We start from the raw sequence: 18,101 nt of genomic DNA on the forward strand, positions 1-18,101 counted from the left end.
ACGCAAGAGTATAGAAACTTAAGAATCACTATTAGGACTATTTTCTCTGGTTCCCATTTATTGGAGGATATTACACAGAAAGTGTGCAATAAGTGGCTTATACTAAAGAAATGATCGACTCCCAAGGTGGGAGATGTATTGAAGCCACGATCCAGGTATATAAGACTTCCATTGTGCCCACCATGCTTTATGCCCTAGAGGTCTTCCCATGGAGGTGGGTGGCATCCTTGGGTAAGTTGGAGGGAATGATCCTCCGGTCTTTGTTGAACTTACCCTTGTGCATACCAATCCAGGCTATTCGGCTGGAACTGGGTCTCCTGTCTTTTTTCATGCTGTGGTCACTTGCTTCTTGTAATTTTTGGGCAAGGATAAAATTCAACCTGGAGGGGTAATGATTCCCTATTGGCACACACTTCACACCACGCCTTGAGATACCCAAAGAGTGAATGGTTTTCTAACCTGGACACAAGGGTGAGGTACTATTTGGAGAATATTGGGGTAACCCGACTAGCAGAGTCCTGGCTGGGATATAACATGGGCACGATACCTGCGACCATGATGCTAACCATGCTCATAACCATGTTGGTATGCTACAGAAATGTTGGGGTTTATTCCCAACAGGCATTCGTTTTGGATGCTCCCAAATCTGGCTTAACAAAAGGGTGTCATCCGGCCCTGGTCAGGTTTATTCTTTCCCGAAGGTTACAGACCATCCCTGTTTTTGGAAACACTGGGGCTTGGGTTGGCATTCAATACGAAGACAGACTATGCAGATAGAGTTGGAAAAAAATGTAATCTGCCCAACATATTTTAACCTAATGTGAGGCCCTGGAAAGTGAATATGGCCATGCATATGCTACATTTGTGAGCCCTACTACTAATCAATTCTGGAGTGGTTTCTTTGGGGCTGCATCACTGATCGTCTCCGCGGCTGCCTTCCATGCTTGGGAAATAGCTGCTAGTAAACTTATGTTAACATAGAGACACCTGGGAAGGCAAGATGCGAAAATTGTAAATTCATTTTAACTTGTAACGTGTGTGATAGGGGAAATTCGGTTGCCTCATTTAACTGTATGTTTAATTGATTTAGAAGACTAAATGTATATCTTTTTATTTGGTATTTGTAATAGTGTGAAAAAGTTGCAATGTAACCAAATGCACTTTCAATAAAATAAAAAAAATACAAAATAGTCTGATACCCAGTTCCTGTATTTCCCAGTCAGTCCCAGGAAAGTCCCCACTTGGGTTTGGGTAGTGTGGGTGGCCAAGTTCCGTACAAGTTGTACTTCACTGGACGGTGGTGGAGCAGGAGGCAGGCAAGGGGGGTGGTTGCCCCCTCTGGTTTCACCCTGGCACCCTGTGCATCCCCCCCTCAGTCCTCCAGCTCCTGCAGGGCTGGCCTGGCAGCACGTTCCACTCAGAGCGTCTGCTATGAATTTTCAATCAATGCCTTTAAAAACAAAACTGGGCGCACTATCTGACTTGGACAGTGCACCTAGTTTAAAAAAAGAATGCATCAATTGAAAATTCATGCGGGACACTTAGTCCCCGAGCGACGTTATACTGTGTGCCACAATGACCCTGCTGCTGCTGCAGGCAGACCTTGCCTGCACTTGCTTATACTGTGACCGTCCGTCTGGTGTTAGTTAATAGGTGGCGCCTGCCCGGGATGTTGTGAATCATGTGCTGCTGTTGTTATGTTGTCACTCACTAATTTCGATTTCCCCAGGCCCAACCCGCTGGCCCCAAGCAGGCCCTGATTATCTAGAGCCTACCTGCAGTGCCCACAGCTCCCTGACAACAAGGAGGCAACAATTACACGCCCCTGGATGGGAACATTTGCTATTATGTAGCAAATCTGCCCAGAAATAAGCGTGATCTGGTTATGGTGTGCACGTGCGCATACAGTCCACCACACAATTCATTTCAGCCAGAGTCAGTCAGAGCCTGAGAGCCACACGCAAGCCAGCAACTCCTCAGTTATTCCTGCTGCCTGCCTGCAGTCTGCCCGACGTGTGGTGCTGCCCTACCTGTGGTGCCACTGCGAGAGAGGAGGAGCTGGTGAAGACAAACAGTACACTGGACCGAACTGCTGCAGACACACAAGTGATCGGTTGGAAGACATTAGGCATTCTTATTCCGTTTAGGTGTGTCCAGTCCCCAGGGGAAGGCTGCCACTAGTCAGACTCAGTACAGTTGTCTCGTATGAGTGACATGTCCTATTTCCATCTCTTGGCTCTTGCTCGAAGTAGTGTATCACCCGACCCACACAGCCGGTTGTTGAGAGACTCACAAATAACCATTAAGGAAGGAACCTGAAAGTTACTTGTTGGCCCCACTGGCAGTGCATCTGAGTCTGCGCACATGTAAACTAAAGAGCCAAGCAATGATGTGTGATAGACTGTGTCCCAAGCTTTGCTAGAGTGTGTGGTTTATGCTTGGCATGCACGACTGACGTAAGGTTTTGCACGTACATCCAAGTTCAGTACGTTGTACTATTGTCAGGCTTCAGGATGCATAGGAAGGAAGGGCATTGGAGAAAGACTGGACTGGGAGGGGCCCTCCACATTTCTCCTCTCTTATAGCAATGGGCAATTTATCTTTAACTGAATACAATGGATCTGTCTGCCCGCGTGTACATCAACCATCATTCCATTAATGACAACCAGGGGCGTTGCTGGGGAGGGGGGGAGGTAAGGGGGCTATAGCCCCTGATCTTTTGGTTGTAGCCCCGGATAGAATCTCAGGAGCTACAGCCAAAAGACTAGCTAGCCCCCAGTCCCAACCGTTCCGACATCAGCTTAGCCCCAGGTCTTTTCCAGACCTAGCAACTCCCCTGATGACAACGCTGTGTTTGTCTGTACAAATGGCTTTTTCACGTTTTTGTGGAAAAGGCAGATGTTGTTATCTCCCAATGTAACACTACTCTCATAGCATGCAGACAGGGTTCTTTGAGATGTGTTTTAACTGGGAATCCACTCAGAAAATGAAAAGGTTTTATCACTTGTTTTGCAAACTTGATACCAGACAAGAGATGCTAAAGTGCAAAGTTGAATTGCTATTGGGGTCACAGCCACACTAAGGAGTCTGCTGCACTGTTCAATCCATTGGCGCTTTGGCTCGGATAGATTGCTTGGGGGCTTTCGGAAAGCAGTGGAGAAAAATCAATACGAAAGGAAAACATTTAATGCATAATTGCAATTTGAAATTGCCTGCTGATTTCACTATTGCTCAGCAGATGGGTGGCCCTTCTGAAGTGTAAACAATGGGCTACTTGTTTCCCGTGCCGGCTCTGCAACCGTGTGTTACTACACCAGACGGGTGATGGTTGTATAAGCGAGCCGAGTGCCCAGATCAAATGAATCTGCTACCCACTGGCCGCAGAACTACACTGTTTTTGTGAAGAATCTTGCTGATCCCTCACTGAACCCCTGCCTAAAGTCTCCTCCCAGGTAGCCTGGGGAGGGCAGACGCAGTAATGCGGGAGGGTCACCTGGGTGGAGACAGGGCCCAGGGTAGTGAGGAAAGTCTGTGGGATGAGACACAGGGCCTCATTATAACCTTCGCGGAACGGGTTAATGGGCTCCAGAGGCGGACCCGTTAAACCCGTTGCGTGAAATTACGAGGTCCCCTCGGTAACGATGTAAAACCAGGCATCGTTACCGGGTCCCGCGAGGGGAAGAGGGAACTAACAATGGGCTGGCCCGTTGTTAGCTCCCTCTCCCATTCCCATTGAGCCCTATGGGGGCTCAGATGTGAATGGGGAAGGTCCGGCCCGGGTTCCCAGAGGGAGGAATTACCGGGCCCTCCGAACTCGGAATGGCCCGCTAATTCCCCATTCTGGGAACCCGGTAAGGGAGCCCGGTTTGGCGGCAGCCATGGAGCTAGTAGCTCCATGGCTATAGCTCCATAGAACAAGAAATACCCAAGCCAAGAGGCAACCCCTTTCTATACTGAAACCTGCCATGTTGAAATCCATCCACCTGAATTCTGAGGTTGTTAAAGTTGTTAAAGGTCCAGTGTCCTCTGATACAAGTGGGACATTGTTATCCAAAGCTGGAAGAATGGCAATACAGCTTCAGGGTAGCTACTGGAACCAAGATGGTGTGAATGAAGCTGGGGAAGGGAGCTGGGTGCTTGTAAGAAGATTAAGTCAACAATCTGTAATGCTGAAACTGTTGAAGCTAAGAGAAAGTAAATCTGGAAGCAAAGGCAGATTATACTGGTGGCAGTAAGACAGACAGAAGAGGCAAAGAAGCTGTCCTTTTCTTATAGCCTAGGAAAGAAGAGTGCCTTGCCTACCCGTGCAGGTCAAAGAGCCTTGTCAGTAAAATGCCTAACAATCATAAAGTACAAAGTAGGAGAAGAAATACCAGAACTGTGGTTGTGTACAATACTGTCAGTGAATGTTACATTAAAAGTGGTTGAAGTAGCGGCATACTGTGGAACAAAGGAGTCTGTTCCCCCTGTAACAATAGTAGAAGGGTGGTTGTCAAGAGGAAAGCAACACCCTAAGAAGAAGCATCCTGACAATTATACCTAAGACACTGCAGCGGTCATAAATACTTTGAAAGTTCTTGAAGAAGAAGTTGTTCATTTATTCTTTGAACTGTGGCAAAACAATTTTGGAACGCGGATATCCAGGATTACCACTGCTGCTGTTTTCTTGACTGAAATTGGTAGCAGAATTTTTTCAGCAGTAAGCTGAAGAACTGTTACCTGTGGATGTCTGTTTGGTGAACTTTCGTTTTATTTGGAACTTACAAGAACTGGTTTAAGACTTTAATTTTCCTTTTGAACATTTGAGGAAATTGACTCTGAATAATCCTGGGGAAGGGATTTACCCAGGAGAGGTGAATGTCATCCAAATTACTGGTTGTTTGGTATTCACTTATTTATGCTGTATATGATTTACTTTAATGTATTGTTGTTTAGTGTGAGGGCCAGTTCTGTTTTTGTGATCCCCTTAGTTCTTAGACTAGATAGGTAACTCCCTGATAGTGTAGGTTTCGCAAGGATTTATTTGCTTCTTTTTCTTTTAATAAAATCTTAATTTCTGAGAAAAAGACCAGTGGTTGACCGCCTCTCATTACTGACCCCTCACACATGACAGACCCCAGCGGGCCTGTGTGTAGTCTGCCGCATGTGTGTGCGATGCCCTGAGGCTGTAGAACTCGTGAGCACTGGCTGCAGGTGAGCTGAGTGAGCGAGCATCTGGAATGTCAGGGAGTAGTAAATGAAGAGACGTTCAGTGTATTTGAAATGTAGAGCGATGGACAGCTGGTGTTTGAGGCCTATGGACGGCACTTGGCCTGTGCACCATAATAGTCTTCCAATAGCCACGAGGTTATGTACAAGTTCACTCTTTGATTCTCCAGTGTGTGTGAAGTATTGTTATCTCACTGGTGGAATTCAGTGCCAGGCTCTTTAAACCCATATATTTTACTGTTTTCATAACCTATAGGAGGCACAGACGGAGCATTTGTGAATGATACAGATGCTTGATTGGGCACACTGTGCTCTGAGTCACCCAGAATGCGATTGCACACAGTGGCCTATGCACCATGTGTGGGTGTACATACTGGCCTCTGTATCTTCCTAGCTAGTGAGCACACACACTGTCCCATGATTGAGCCCTTTCAGATGGTGAGCTGTGAAGTCTGTCTGGTGCATGCACACTCTCAGAAGGATTTCATTCATGAACTCGAGCCATGATTGTGCACAATGTCTGGACTTTGTGCCCTGCTATTGGGAGGTAGTGTTTACATGCCTGAGCATACTCTTAGTCAATTATCATGCATACTGACTTGAGCACTGCCTCAGCCTAAGTTTGTGCACACACCGGGTGTGTGCGCCCTTGCTTATTGTGATTATGCACACTGGTCTCTGCACCCTTCATTAATCTGATGGAGCACACTGGCCTTTGCAGACTCTCCGAGCGAGACTGTGGACACTGGCCGCTGCATGGTTCCTTATTGTGAGTGTTAACACTGGCTAGTGTACCCTTCCATATTGTGATTGTGCAGTCTAAGCACCACTCCATATTGTGATTGTGCACACCGGCCTTTACAGACTCGCAGAAGCAAGATTGTGGACACTGGTCTGTGAATACTCTCCCATCCCTGAAAAAATGATGTATATTCCCAAATGCTGCAACATACAAGCATAATGCTCGAGAAAGTATGCTTCATATCAACAGTTTCTGCAAAAAGTAAGAAAATGGTAGTGAGCCAAATCCTCCCTGACCTGACTGGTACAGTGCCCCCTAAGAGCACTTCACCCCACCCAAAAAAACCCAGAGCCCCCTCAGCATCAAAACCTGGCTCTGCCACTGCAAGAGGTTGACTCTTGCCTCCACATACACCCATACACCAACTTCATGCTCAAGGTCAGCCACAGAATCCAATCTGGCACTTGGTTGCCTTCATAGAAAGGTAGCCCTGATGAAGGTCCTGCAACACAGTCCTCAGATGTCTTATATGTTCTTCCCAAGTGGGGCTGAAGACTGTTATCTCATTAACAGATATGCTGCAGAAATCATATGTCCCATTCAGAACAAATGTGAACTTCTTGTGGAAAGTGGCAGGTGCAGTCTCCAACTCAGAAAGCATTATCGGACAGTAAAATTCTGTAGTTGTCAAAGCGGCTGTCTCCTCCTTGGCATTTCCGACAGAGAGAACAAAAATGCTAGTGTACTGGACAGTGTGTAGATTGCCCACCAATTGGGTTATATTTGGTGGAGGGTGAACATCTGTCATGGTGACAGCATCCAGAGCTCTAAAGTACATGCAGAATCTTAAACCTATAGGTACCTGCCATGTACAAGGGCTCAATCACCCCATGATCCAACAATTAATTGATTTCCAACAGAATGTCAGATTCAACTTGTTCTGAACCACTGCAACACCAATTGTTTGTAGGCCCAATAACTCCAGTAACGTAGTGTTGCTCACACCAATCTGGTGAGCCTGGAATTATAGTACATAAGGGGGATAATTGCCTCAACAATGTTCTCACCTCACCCTGTTGTGGGGTCAGTTGAGAGGACACTAGTCCACTTTCAATGAAGCCATGAGATGGACTCCTCTTACGTAGGGCAGGGAAAGACACAGATTTATCTGGCCCCATTCTGTACTCAAGAGCAGGGCTCCAATTGTACCCATAACGACAAAATCTTCCATGCTATTCTGGGAAAACTCTATGGCAGTCTTGCTAATTCTTTCAAGGCCCTTTGAATAGTTTAGCTTACCTAGACCTAAGACTTGGCAAGGCCCAGACTATTGACCTATGATCTGGGGTTTCATGGACAAGTTAGACATCAGAAGATCCAACTGCCTTCTTTAGAATCACAAATTGCTCCAATCAATCCTGTATGGGTTCTAAACAGGCTCTTTCTCAGGCCACCATCCTGTGGAGGACAGTTGAGGGACCAATTTCAAGTCACTTCACCTTCCTTCCACTGGGTCTCACCACTACTGAACATAGGGATGCTGCCTGAGTCAGACACAACTTCCTCAGAGGAGCTATCTCTGGTGGCAATGTTCAACAAGGCTTCAATGACTGACTTGGCAGTCATTCTTGTGGGGTGGCATCAGGACTCATGGGGTTGGGATCAGCATCCACCATTCCCATCCTATTCCCTGAGGTCTTACACAGAGACAAGGGGCTAACAAAGTTTGGCCTTGTCTCTGCCAAATATGGGTTCACTCCTAGAATTAGATCCTGTAGTGTCTGAATACTTGTCTCACGTCTGTCTGAATGCTGTCAGCAATTGAAACCCCCCCAAATGGTTTCTCCTGGAACCCCATCATGGGCCAGGATGAATGCATGGGAGACCATTCCTGCATTATTCTGACATCAGAATGAACCACAACGGGAATGTCATGCACCAACTGTAAAAGGAAGGGCCACACATCTGGAGAAACCACCAACCTCTCATGGTTTCCTCTGATGAGCTCTGTGGGCTCCTCCACTACGAGCAAGCTTACTAGCTCAGGATTCCCATAGGATCCAAGATGTTCTGGCAGTCCCTCTTCCAGGCCTGGTTCAGGTACTTGATTAACTACCTCAACAGAAGTCATAGGTAGGGCCAAGGGAATATTTTCCTTCCCCCTACCTCTTTTTCTGACTCCTCTAGCCTTGGGTTTCCCCTTCAGCTTAAGCTATCCCTTAGACATGGCTAAGGCAGCCTGATCCTGAGACCTAGTGCTCGAAGGGCCTGGAGAGTGTCTATCAGGACCGAAGACTTGAAGACTGACCTCATCCAGGAACCACTCTCCTAACACAGATGCCCTGACAATCTCACTACTCACAGCTCTAATGCTCTAATGACGGGCAATTCTAGGAAGTTGAGAGAGGGCCTTTCAGCCAACTGAGTATTCCCCACAGGATCTCTGGCAGGAGCCTGTGAGTTTACCACTATGGAAGCATTTTCAGTATGGCTGGGCTCAGTGTACCTAACAATAGAGGTACTTACACCTGTGTTTAATAAGAAGCAGAGAGGATCAATGGTTCACACACTGACCAGCTGTGAAGCCTCTGATGTAATTACAAGTACCTTTATTGTACATATTTACATGTTGATTGGTTCCAGTTACTCTCAAGTATATTACAGGTATGTAGACATGCAGTACACCCACCGGCGATACTCACATCACCAGCTCAGGCCCCAAACTGACACGCATGGAACATTCAGATACAAAACTCACCCAACATTCTCCAGAGCTGCCAATCATCACACTCACCAATATTCTACCAGCATGCTTCAGGGGCCAGCAGGACAGGACAAGACTAGACATAGATGAAAACATCCCCCTTCGTACACAAAGTCATACACCACAAGAATCAACATGCACACCCAGTCACTCCACAACATGCTGTTAGTTGCACAGACACAGTCATTGCTCCAACAGAACCAAACACCTTCCATTCGGGACTGCCACCCCCAGATACAGGGCCTGCCACACCCTGGTGCAAACCATCCACAAACAAGAAAGGGAAACACTCAGGAAACCAACTACATCCTGAAAGGTGGGGAAGACATGATGGGAAAGGGAAGCACAGATTGGCCAACCATCGTACCACGGTGCATCTCTACTCATGGATGCAGCACCTGGGTGGGCCAACCAAGCTGCCAACGTATACACACTAACACACAGGGAGGTTGGTGCTACCCATATCCAAGAGCAGCAACACAAGAAGGGGTGCATAATCCACCATCTTCCTCCCTCATACGCAAAGCCTCAAACCGTGCAATCAACTCCACTCATCATCCACGACAGCAAATCCCATCCAGAATGTAAACCACAGAAAAACACTCATCACACATTAGATCCTCACAAAACTACACTAACTCCTCACTGTACCACAAACATCCCAAGTGTAAAACAACATACAACCCACTGCACCGCGGCATATTTATCACTACACCTTAACCACGCACACAACTGGAAACACCAAAACATGACAAATTCAACTTCCGGGGTGTTCCTGGCAGCACCCTATAATAAAGTGTAATCTAAAACATGCTAATTTATAATATATTAAACAGCAGATCTGCAATAAAAAAACGAAATTACAATTGGCCAACATATCAACATATCTACATATCCACGATGCATCAATGCTTTTTTTTTCTATGTCCACTTAAACCTCTTCGAAAAGGTCAGTCCAGAACCTTTCCCCTAAAAACAAAATCCTTTTCTTTATGCCCGATACACTTACTCAAGAAAAGGCAGTCCAAACATTTCCTCAAAACATTTCCTCAGATGCAGTTACTGCTCATTTATCCCTTACAATGAAGCCGTCAGACAACAGAATACATCCTCAACTCATCCCATTCCCAAAATATGTGTGACTGAGGCACCAGATATCCTAACACACATGTGCTCCCGGAAGTTACTCCCTGCAGAAAAATGTATTTGTTATATAACACAACATCTTTGTCATACCTTGTCATAACACATTTAGGGGATAATTCATGGATTATTTGCGCCGAAAAAAACAGGATTTGTGCGCCATTCTGCCCGCAAATCAGCATTTGTTAAACAGGGATTTGCGGGCAGAATGGCGCACAAATCCCGTTTTTTTCCGGCACAAAATAATCCATGAATTACCCCCTTAATCCTATGCATAGTAAACAACATTCTTTTCTTCTGCATACCCTTAAGCAGAACTAGCCCACAACAAAACAATGAGGGAACCAGTTGTGAGATGACCATGTTTGTAGTCAAAGGATGATAGGCCACAACACTAAACGCAACTTTGACATGACAACGGCCAAACAGCTACACATAAAAAGAATTTGAAACCTAACACCGTTAAACACACTTCCTACTCCGCTCACGGCCTCAGAGATAGGATTGTAAAGTAAGATGAAATAATCTCTTGTAACATTTGCTTTTGAAATAACCTTAACTGGTATGAGTATTCCACTAATGCATCATATAATACCTCACTAACTTCTGAGCGCGATATAAATAAGATATCATTTAATTTCATTTCATCTGACCATCGTGGACATTTTTCTTTTCAATGCTATCATGGCATCCTCATTGTCCTCGTCGCTTCCACTTGCCCTTCCTTAACTTCAACTATCATGCTTGTTTTGAATGGCTTTCATGGTTTTTTCGCGAAACTCAATTGTACTTGCGATCGCAATGGCCTGGTCTAGCGAGACTAGTGTTGGATCTTTGGCTTGCCACAACTTCTGTTGTATGTGAGGATCTGCAGTGTGTAGCATCAATGGTTCTATGTCATCTTTTGGCATTTTAAAGACTGAACACAGAAAAGACCGTTTATTTTGCCATTTTTGTGTTGGCTTTAAAATGCGAAAATAGCACATACTTCCCCCCTCCTTCGCCACCCCCACCTTGTCCCACAGATTCTCTCATTAATCAGGGGGGTTTAACCCACCCGATCCCCTATCTTCCCACCCACCACCCCCTTTCCAGCACAACACAACCATACTCCCCACACATATACACATATACACATACACGCGCACACACACATACAGGCAGACACTCACCTGTCAGCCCCTGCACACACTCGTGTCTGGCAGGGGCATGGCAGTTCTATTTAGAAAGACCACTCTGTCAGGAAAAAAAACTACATTTTCACCTAAAATGGCATCAATGGGTCGCTCAAATATTCATCAGCAACACCAATGAATTTGCATGTTGCCAGAAGTCCCCTTAAAGCTGTAATATATGTGTCTATTGTCTCTCCTTTGTTCTGCTTCCTGGTAAAGACGTGACATCACTCAAGCACCACATTGATCTTGTTTGCAAATTTTTTTCTAGTTTAGCCAAAGCAGCTTCGTACCGCTTGTTTGTGCTGGAACTGACAGTGTCACCGGCACCTTTGGTGCTCGGTATATCAGAGAGAGTGCTGTAGTTGGTTTCCCAAGTGTTTCCCTTTTTGTGCATGGTTTGTGCCAGGGTTTGGCAGGCCCTGTGTGCAGGACGTGTGCATGTTGCTTCTTGTGGTGTATGACTTTGTGTACGAAGGTGGATGTTGTAATGAGTGTCTTGTTCTTGTCCTGTCCTGCTGGCCACGGATGCATGCTTTTAGAATGTTGGTGAGTGTTGTATCTGAATGTTCCATGTGTGTCAGTTGAGGGCCTGAGCTGGTGCTGTGAGTATGGCCGGTGGGTTTACTGCCTGTCTACTTACCTGTATCATAGGTGAGAGTAACTGGAATTACTACCCGGCGTGGAACAAAAAAAGAAAAGGACTTACCTGTAATTGGTTACATTCGGAACCTTAGTGCATTGTAATCCCAAGCACGCAATGGAGTGCAGCTCGTTCCGTTCCCGACAGCATTTTCATGCTGGAATGGCCACCATAGAACGGGAGAAGGGACTACGCAACGCGTCTCGCAGCCGGGAAAAATAAAAACATTAGTACCCCTGTCTAACAGGCATGGGTACTAATTAGGCAATATGCCCCGAGACTGTGGGCCAATACTGCATAAGGTAACTATGGGCCCCGGGGGCATTACCTTATGCGGTAATGGCCCACAGTCTCGGGGCATATTTCCTAACTATATTCTTGTAAATATGTACAATAAAGATACCTGGATATACATCAAAGGCTCCACCGCTGGTCTGTGTATTAACCATTGAGCTTCCTATTTTTTACAACAACCTGCTACCTGAAAACTATCCTCAGAGGAAAGGTAACTTTGGGAAAGTGAAGGTAAGGGAGCAGAAGCTCCAGCATTGCTAGGTTCAACGGAAACTGATGTAAGATTAGCGTGAACACTAATCATACTGCGCTGAGCCCCATGTCCTTTTTTAGAATTTAATATTAAGTGTCATTACAGTTTTCCAGTGCTCCCAAGATCATGGAGTGTCATGACTAAGCCAACACGTGTTTCGAAGTTTGAAGCAATAGTGATCATATCAAGGTACAGTATATCATAATCAAATTAAAAGTCTTGGGAGGATAGCTCAGGGGCAACACGCTCGCCTTGGAAGCAAGACGATGCTGTGCAATACAGGTTCGATCCTGAGTCCGTGCTAAGAAACATCTTTTAAATAACCAATTATAATTAAAAAGAAAAGTCATTTGGGTAAAGATCAAAACATAAAAGGGGATTTAAGGGAAGAAGAAAATGGATCGGTGGGAAATCTTGGAGGAGAAGAGGACCTAGAGCCACTGCCAGATGCCCTGGAGTTACCTGATGGTGCCTGCAGCCTGGCACGCCCCAGCGGAGGATCCATCTCCTTTTGCCTTTCAACCGTATCACATTCCAATCTGGCCATATTGTACTCAAGCTCCTTCTGCCTGACTTTGGGCTTCTCCTTCTTCAGCTCCCACAATACCTCAGACTCAGACATTGTAAGCCACAAATCAGTGAAACCATCCTCCTCCTCCTCTTCCTGTTCTACAGTGGCAGTGGTGGTCAATGCATTACTGCTGCTGGGCCTGGCCCCACCGACATGTAATTTGACCCAGTCTAACCCAAAAGAGGGGTAATGAGCTCATGAGATTCCATTCCTGGATTCCTTCCCCTATTTTTGTAAGTAACCAGGCTTGAAAGTTTCTAATGAAAGACTATGATCTCTAAATGCTTATCAGTAACATATTATTTATACACACCAAGTGCCTAGTGATATAAGTACCATAATGCCTTGCATAGACAGGTAAGCCCTGGCGGTGCTATACTCTGGAACAGTACTTCACACAATGTGAAATAACCTGGGCCTTTTATGAAATGTTCTTCATTCTAAATATCCATTTTGCTCTGCAATATTAAAACGTGCAACATGCAGCCTAGTTGTCAGTAACTGGAAAACATTCATGTATTCCTTCTAAAAGGGGATTGTATGGTAGCTCACAAGAGGGAACAATGGGACCTAGCCTTGGGCGTCCGTATAAGAAAAAGGAGTGGAGAGGTGATAACATATACCATCCAAATTCACCCATAGACATCTCTTTGGGGACATTATGCAGCACATTCATTGGCTGAAAATGCAGACAGAGCTTGTGTCAACTGATCTGATATCAGTGAAAGATTCATACAAGACAATAAAGTGAGTGGACAATTTTTGGGGTTGGGGTGTGACAGTTTGGACAAGCCAGGGCGGCAGAGCCTCTGCCACATAGGGGATACCAGAAGCAGACAGCTGTCTGTCACAGCCCGTCAGAAATAGTTTTGGGGGACTTCTTTGAAGAAGGTATACAATTGGCCAGGAGTTCCAATCTGGAGGCTTGCAGGCACGCAAATTGGAGGAGGACTGTCCTGATCGAGAGAAGCAGTCTTAAGGGTTCTGTCATTAGGCTCCAAGGTGGTGGAGGGAACACTCATTACGTGCTGGCTACAGAAGCTCTTGAATTGATCAGTGGCTCATACCATGTCTAATATTTCCATATTTCCTGGAAATATATTCTAGCATTTAAGGTTGAACTAGATGCAATGATTTTCATCTGCATGATCTTGCATTTGATTCACTTGTCATTGTGAACCTGCATTTCTGAATAGCACTTGTCTGAAATAGACAGTGGTGCTTCTATTTTCCATTTCTGATGCGTTGATCTTATTAGTGAATGCATTTGCCTTACATATTGAATGCTTTTGCATTAACCTGCATTGTTTATTTGCTGAACACTTTTGAAATACAAAGTGATGCACAGTCCCGTTTTTCATTGCTGATGGTTTGGGTTCTCATTAGGTTAACTAGTAAATGCAACTGCCTTCTGAATCATGCTATTTAATGATTGCTTTCTTTAGCACTGTGTATGACATCGTGAAAGATATATGTGGTTTAGGCTCATTCACCATATAGGATAGACAAGCGTCTTGCAAAGCATCCTCGTGTATTGAATCTGCTGTGATTTGTGGAAGAGTAGCAATCATGTGTTAACAAAAGAGTATTACTTTTATTTTCAGCACCTGCTCTAAAGCTCTAAAATGATGCAAAAGGTTAATAATTGTGTTTAGTATGCTGTGAACTGTTTAATTGGATTTAGAAACGTGTCTTTGACGAGTGCCTTTTGGTGTCTGAGAAATGGCTGAGAAGTGGTTTTAATTTCATATAATAAAACAATAAAATACAGCGGAAATAGCGCATTTTATTGTGTTCATATTTATTTATTGTTCCGCTACAATGACGAAATGAAATGCCATTTTATCCTGTTGATGTTGTCTCATTTAATACACTGCACAGTAACCGAAGTGCCACTTTAAAAAAAAAGGCCTGTCATAACCTGGCAGTGCCCATTTAGGGCTGAATGAGCGTGCTTAAAGTGGGCTAGATATCCGGAACCTTCTGAGTAATATGGGACAAAATGCTGGCTGGCCTCATGAACCCATCAAATCAATATACAATAAATTGTTGTTGTAAGCATGAAGTGCTCAAAGTGGTCATAGTGACTGTTTCCAGATGTCTATTACAGTAGGTGACTGTTGTACTACTAGACAAGTCAAGTTACAGGGTGTTGTGTAAGTATAATCCAGCTACTTCACAAGTAGACAACCGTGGAGTACCCAAAACCTTATCCTCACTGCTGTACACCAATTTGTTAGACTGGATTTCTATACTCTGGCCTGGTGAACAGATGTACAGGAGGCCAACCTAGTTTGTGAACAGGGACAACTCAGAGCTGTAGCCAAACCAATCGAGGCAAAGTCTCAGGAAGGGGTAAGCCTGGTAAGGGATCCACAATGAGTACACAAGGTAAGTAATCAAGGATTACACTTAGACATAGCTATAAAAATACTGTAATTATTTATGGCTAAGCAAACACTCTACAAATGGTTACAAGCAAGTAATAATATCACACAAAACTCTTAGGAAAATACATATATGCAGCACCTGTAGCCAGCGCAATATAACCCCAATACATCCACCCCCCACAATACTGTAAGTAAAGGTAATGGATAGATTTGCAATGGCAGTCCACAAGAATACAATCCTAACTTTAGAAGTCCAACCCTAAGTTGAGTGGGGCCTTGTGCCCTAAAGGTTCACAAAGTTCTAAGTAGTTTTGGGAGCTGGGAAAAAGTTAGGAGGAGGGTCTTGTGGGTGTGAGAAAGGTTCCAAAAGTCAAACAAGGATATATCCTAGTGAATAAAACTGTCCCCAGCTTTCGAGGCCTTTTGGAAACAACTTTTGCACAAGCCAAACAAAGGCAAAACTTGTAAAAGTATTCCAAACTTTCACAGGTGGAGGTGGGGGGGCAGGTAAGTATTGCTGCAACTCAGCCCCCGTACTCTGGTTTCTCTTCAGACTCGGCAGGTCTTCAGAGGGCCATCAGAGGTCTGTTTTCCCACCATTGGTTCGGTTGCCAGAGCCCAGGAGTCGGAGGGGCAAGAGATGTCCCAGTTGGACAAAAAAATTGGTGCAACCTATTCCGGTCGATGAATGGAGCTCACTCCTCTAGGCAGTGAACCAGATGCGGAGACACCGTTTTTGACGATCATCATCCATACACAACAACACAAAGGGACACAGCGGTTGCGGTTACATTTGGCCTCCTATCTAGGGTCCTGTTGAAGCTGGAACACCGAGATTTCACAGGTGGGGCTCTTGTAGCATAAGCTGAGGGTCCCCAAACTTCCTGAGCTGAAACATGGAATCACAACACCTTTACCGCAGGAGCCCAAACTGGATTTGGTCAGTCCAAAGGATGGTTCGGCGGACGCTGCCGAAGACTCCACATGGCTGGGCACCGAGCAGATGTCGGGAATGATTGATCCCACCACTCCAAGGGTCAAAGTGCAACCGAAGACCTTCTGAAGCTCACCAGCCAGACAGGGCTCCACCAGGTATGTAGCCAAAGTTGGTTGCCAGGCCTTCTTAGGATGGTCCCCAGGTCTACCATGGTCTTCACAGCTGGACAGAATACTTGGCTCCTTGCAGGATTTCTCCAGGATCTCTGAGGCATGGTTGCAGGAGACCTCCTCTTACCCAGAAACTCAGGTGAGACAGAAATTCAGCCTACCCAATGGAAGATCTGCCCCTCACACACACCCCAGCAGTGTTCCTATGAGGACCACTGATGGTGAAACCCATGCATACGCTCTAGACATACAGAAACCAGTTTGTGGTTTGGGACGAGACAGTCCGAACCCACTTACTGGGAACACACAAACATGGCCCTGCACAAGCCCACGAAAACAAAGGCTTTCACGGGCAAGTGCATGACCATGAAAGGATTTTCCTGACCTGGCGGGGCAGGAAGAAGGCCACAGGACAAGATGAAAAAAAAAACAAGCAAAAACATTGTGGCACGGCCATGTTAGGACACTAGCCACTGTGGGATATTTCGACCCACTCCAATGTGCCTCACTACATCACAACAGCCAAAAATGACTGTGCTGACTCCTGTGCGTGCCAAAATCTTTAAAACTGCGTTTGTGTCAAAACCAGAAAAGGGCTGCACACCCTACCCCACACAGTTTAGGTGGGGTGAAAACAGAGTCCTCACTGCAGGAGCATGCCAGTGGGCTCTGCCACAGTCAACATGGAGCAAAGTAAATGAAACAGCATCATTGTGCTGAAAAACCCAAAATGCCTCTTTTAAATGTCATCTTTTCAACTGTCAATGTGCTGTTGGCGCCAAATCCATTCATTTCTCCTAAACCATGATGATCAAAAAATGCCCGGCAATGCACAGGATCAGTCATTGAGTCTCAGAGAAACCAAGCCTCATTTGAATGACAGCTCCTACAAAATGTATGTTTCAAAAAGCAAACCAGGAACCTTTGTTTTGCATTTTCCACGGGGAAACGCGGCTATTTCTTTGCAACAAGTATCAAGAAACAGCTGTCCAGAGAGAGATTCTAAACAAAGGCATGATACATGTATCCATGCTGAAAACCATTCCGGCACTAAAGGGAAGAACTAGAAGCTGACTAAAATGTGCATTTGCTACAGATGAAAACCGGATTTAAAGAAATAAGTTTAATGTGCTTTTTCATGAATGAAGAGCAAAATCGCCTGTTTTTAAAGTATATTCTTGTTTAAAGGCTTAATTATTTAAGAATGCCAAAGGATTTGCTAATGTTAAAAATCCACCAATAAACTGTTTTAATTTTATATGGTTAAAGGAAAGATTTAAAAGGAGGAACTCAAATCTAAACCCAGTCTGAGTTAATCAACTATATATTTTTTTTAAAAACCTGCTCTGACAGTTCTTAGCCCTGAGAAATGTTGACACCTCCACTGCTGGCACAGGAAAGGCTAGTTGCTGCTGGGAGGCCTTGAATACTCAGGACAAAGGGACTTCATTAGACATTCATCTTTGCCCCAGACTAGGACAATAGCAGGCTTCAACACTCAACCTTACAGTTGGAGGGGCAGGAAGTTTCAGTCAAGGGAGAGGCCCCTCATTCAACTTCAAAGGATTTGACACTTGCTTACATTTGGGGAAAAAGAAAAAAACAGACTTTTGGGTTTAAAATGCTTATTTTGCCATTGAACTTCAAGATATTTAGCTTGGCAGCAAGAATGAGAAAAAATGTGAAAAGTGCATACATCTAAATCTGAATTTGTGCTATTCATTTGAAAACTTGGTAGAATTTCTTACTGCGAAAGGAACAGAAGTTACAAAGAATAACCAATTGTGCAGAAAGTATAAATGTTGCAAACA

This window comes from Ambystoma mexicanum, chromosome 1q, assembly GCF_040938575.1.
Source record: "Ambystoma mexicanum isolate Mex_15411 chromosome 1q, UKY_AmexF1_1, whole genome shotgun sequence".
Lineage (NCBI taxonomy): Eukaryota > Metazoa > Chordata > Amphibia > Caudata > Ambystomatidae > Ambystoma > Ambystoma mexicanum.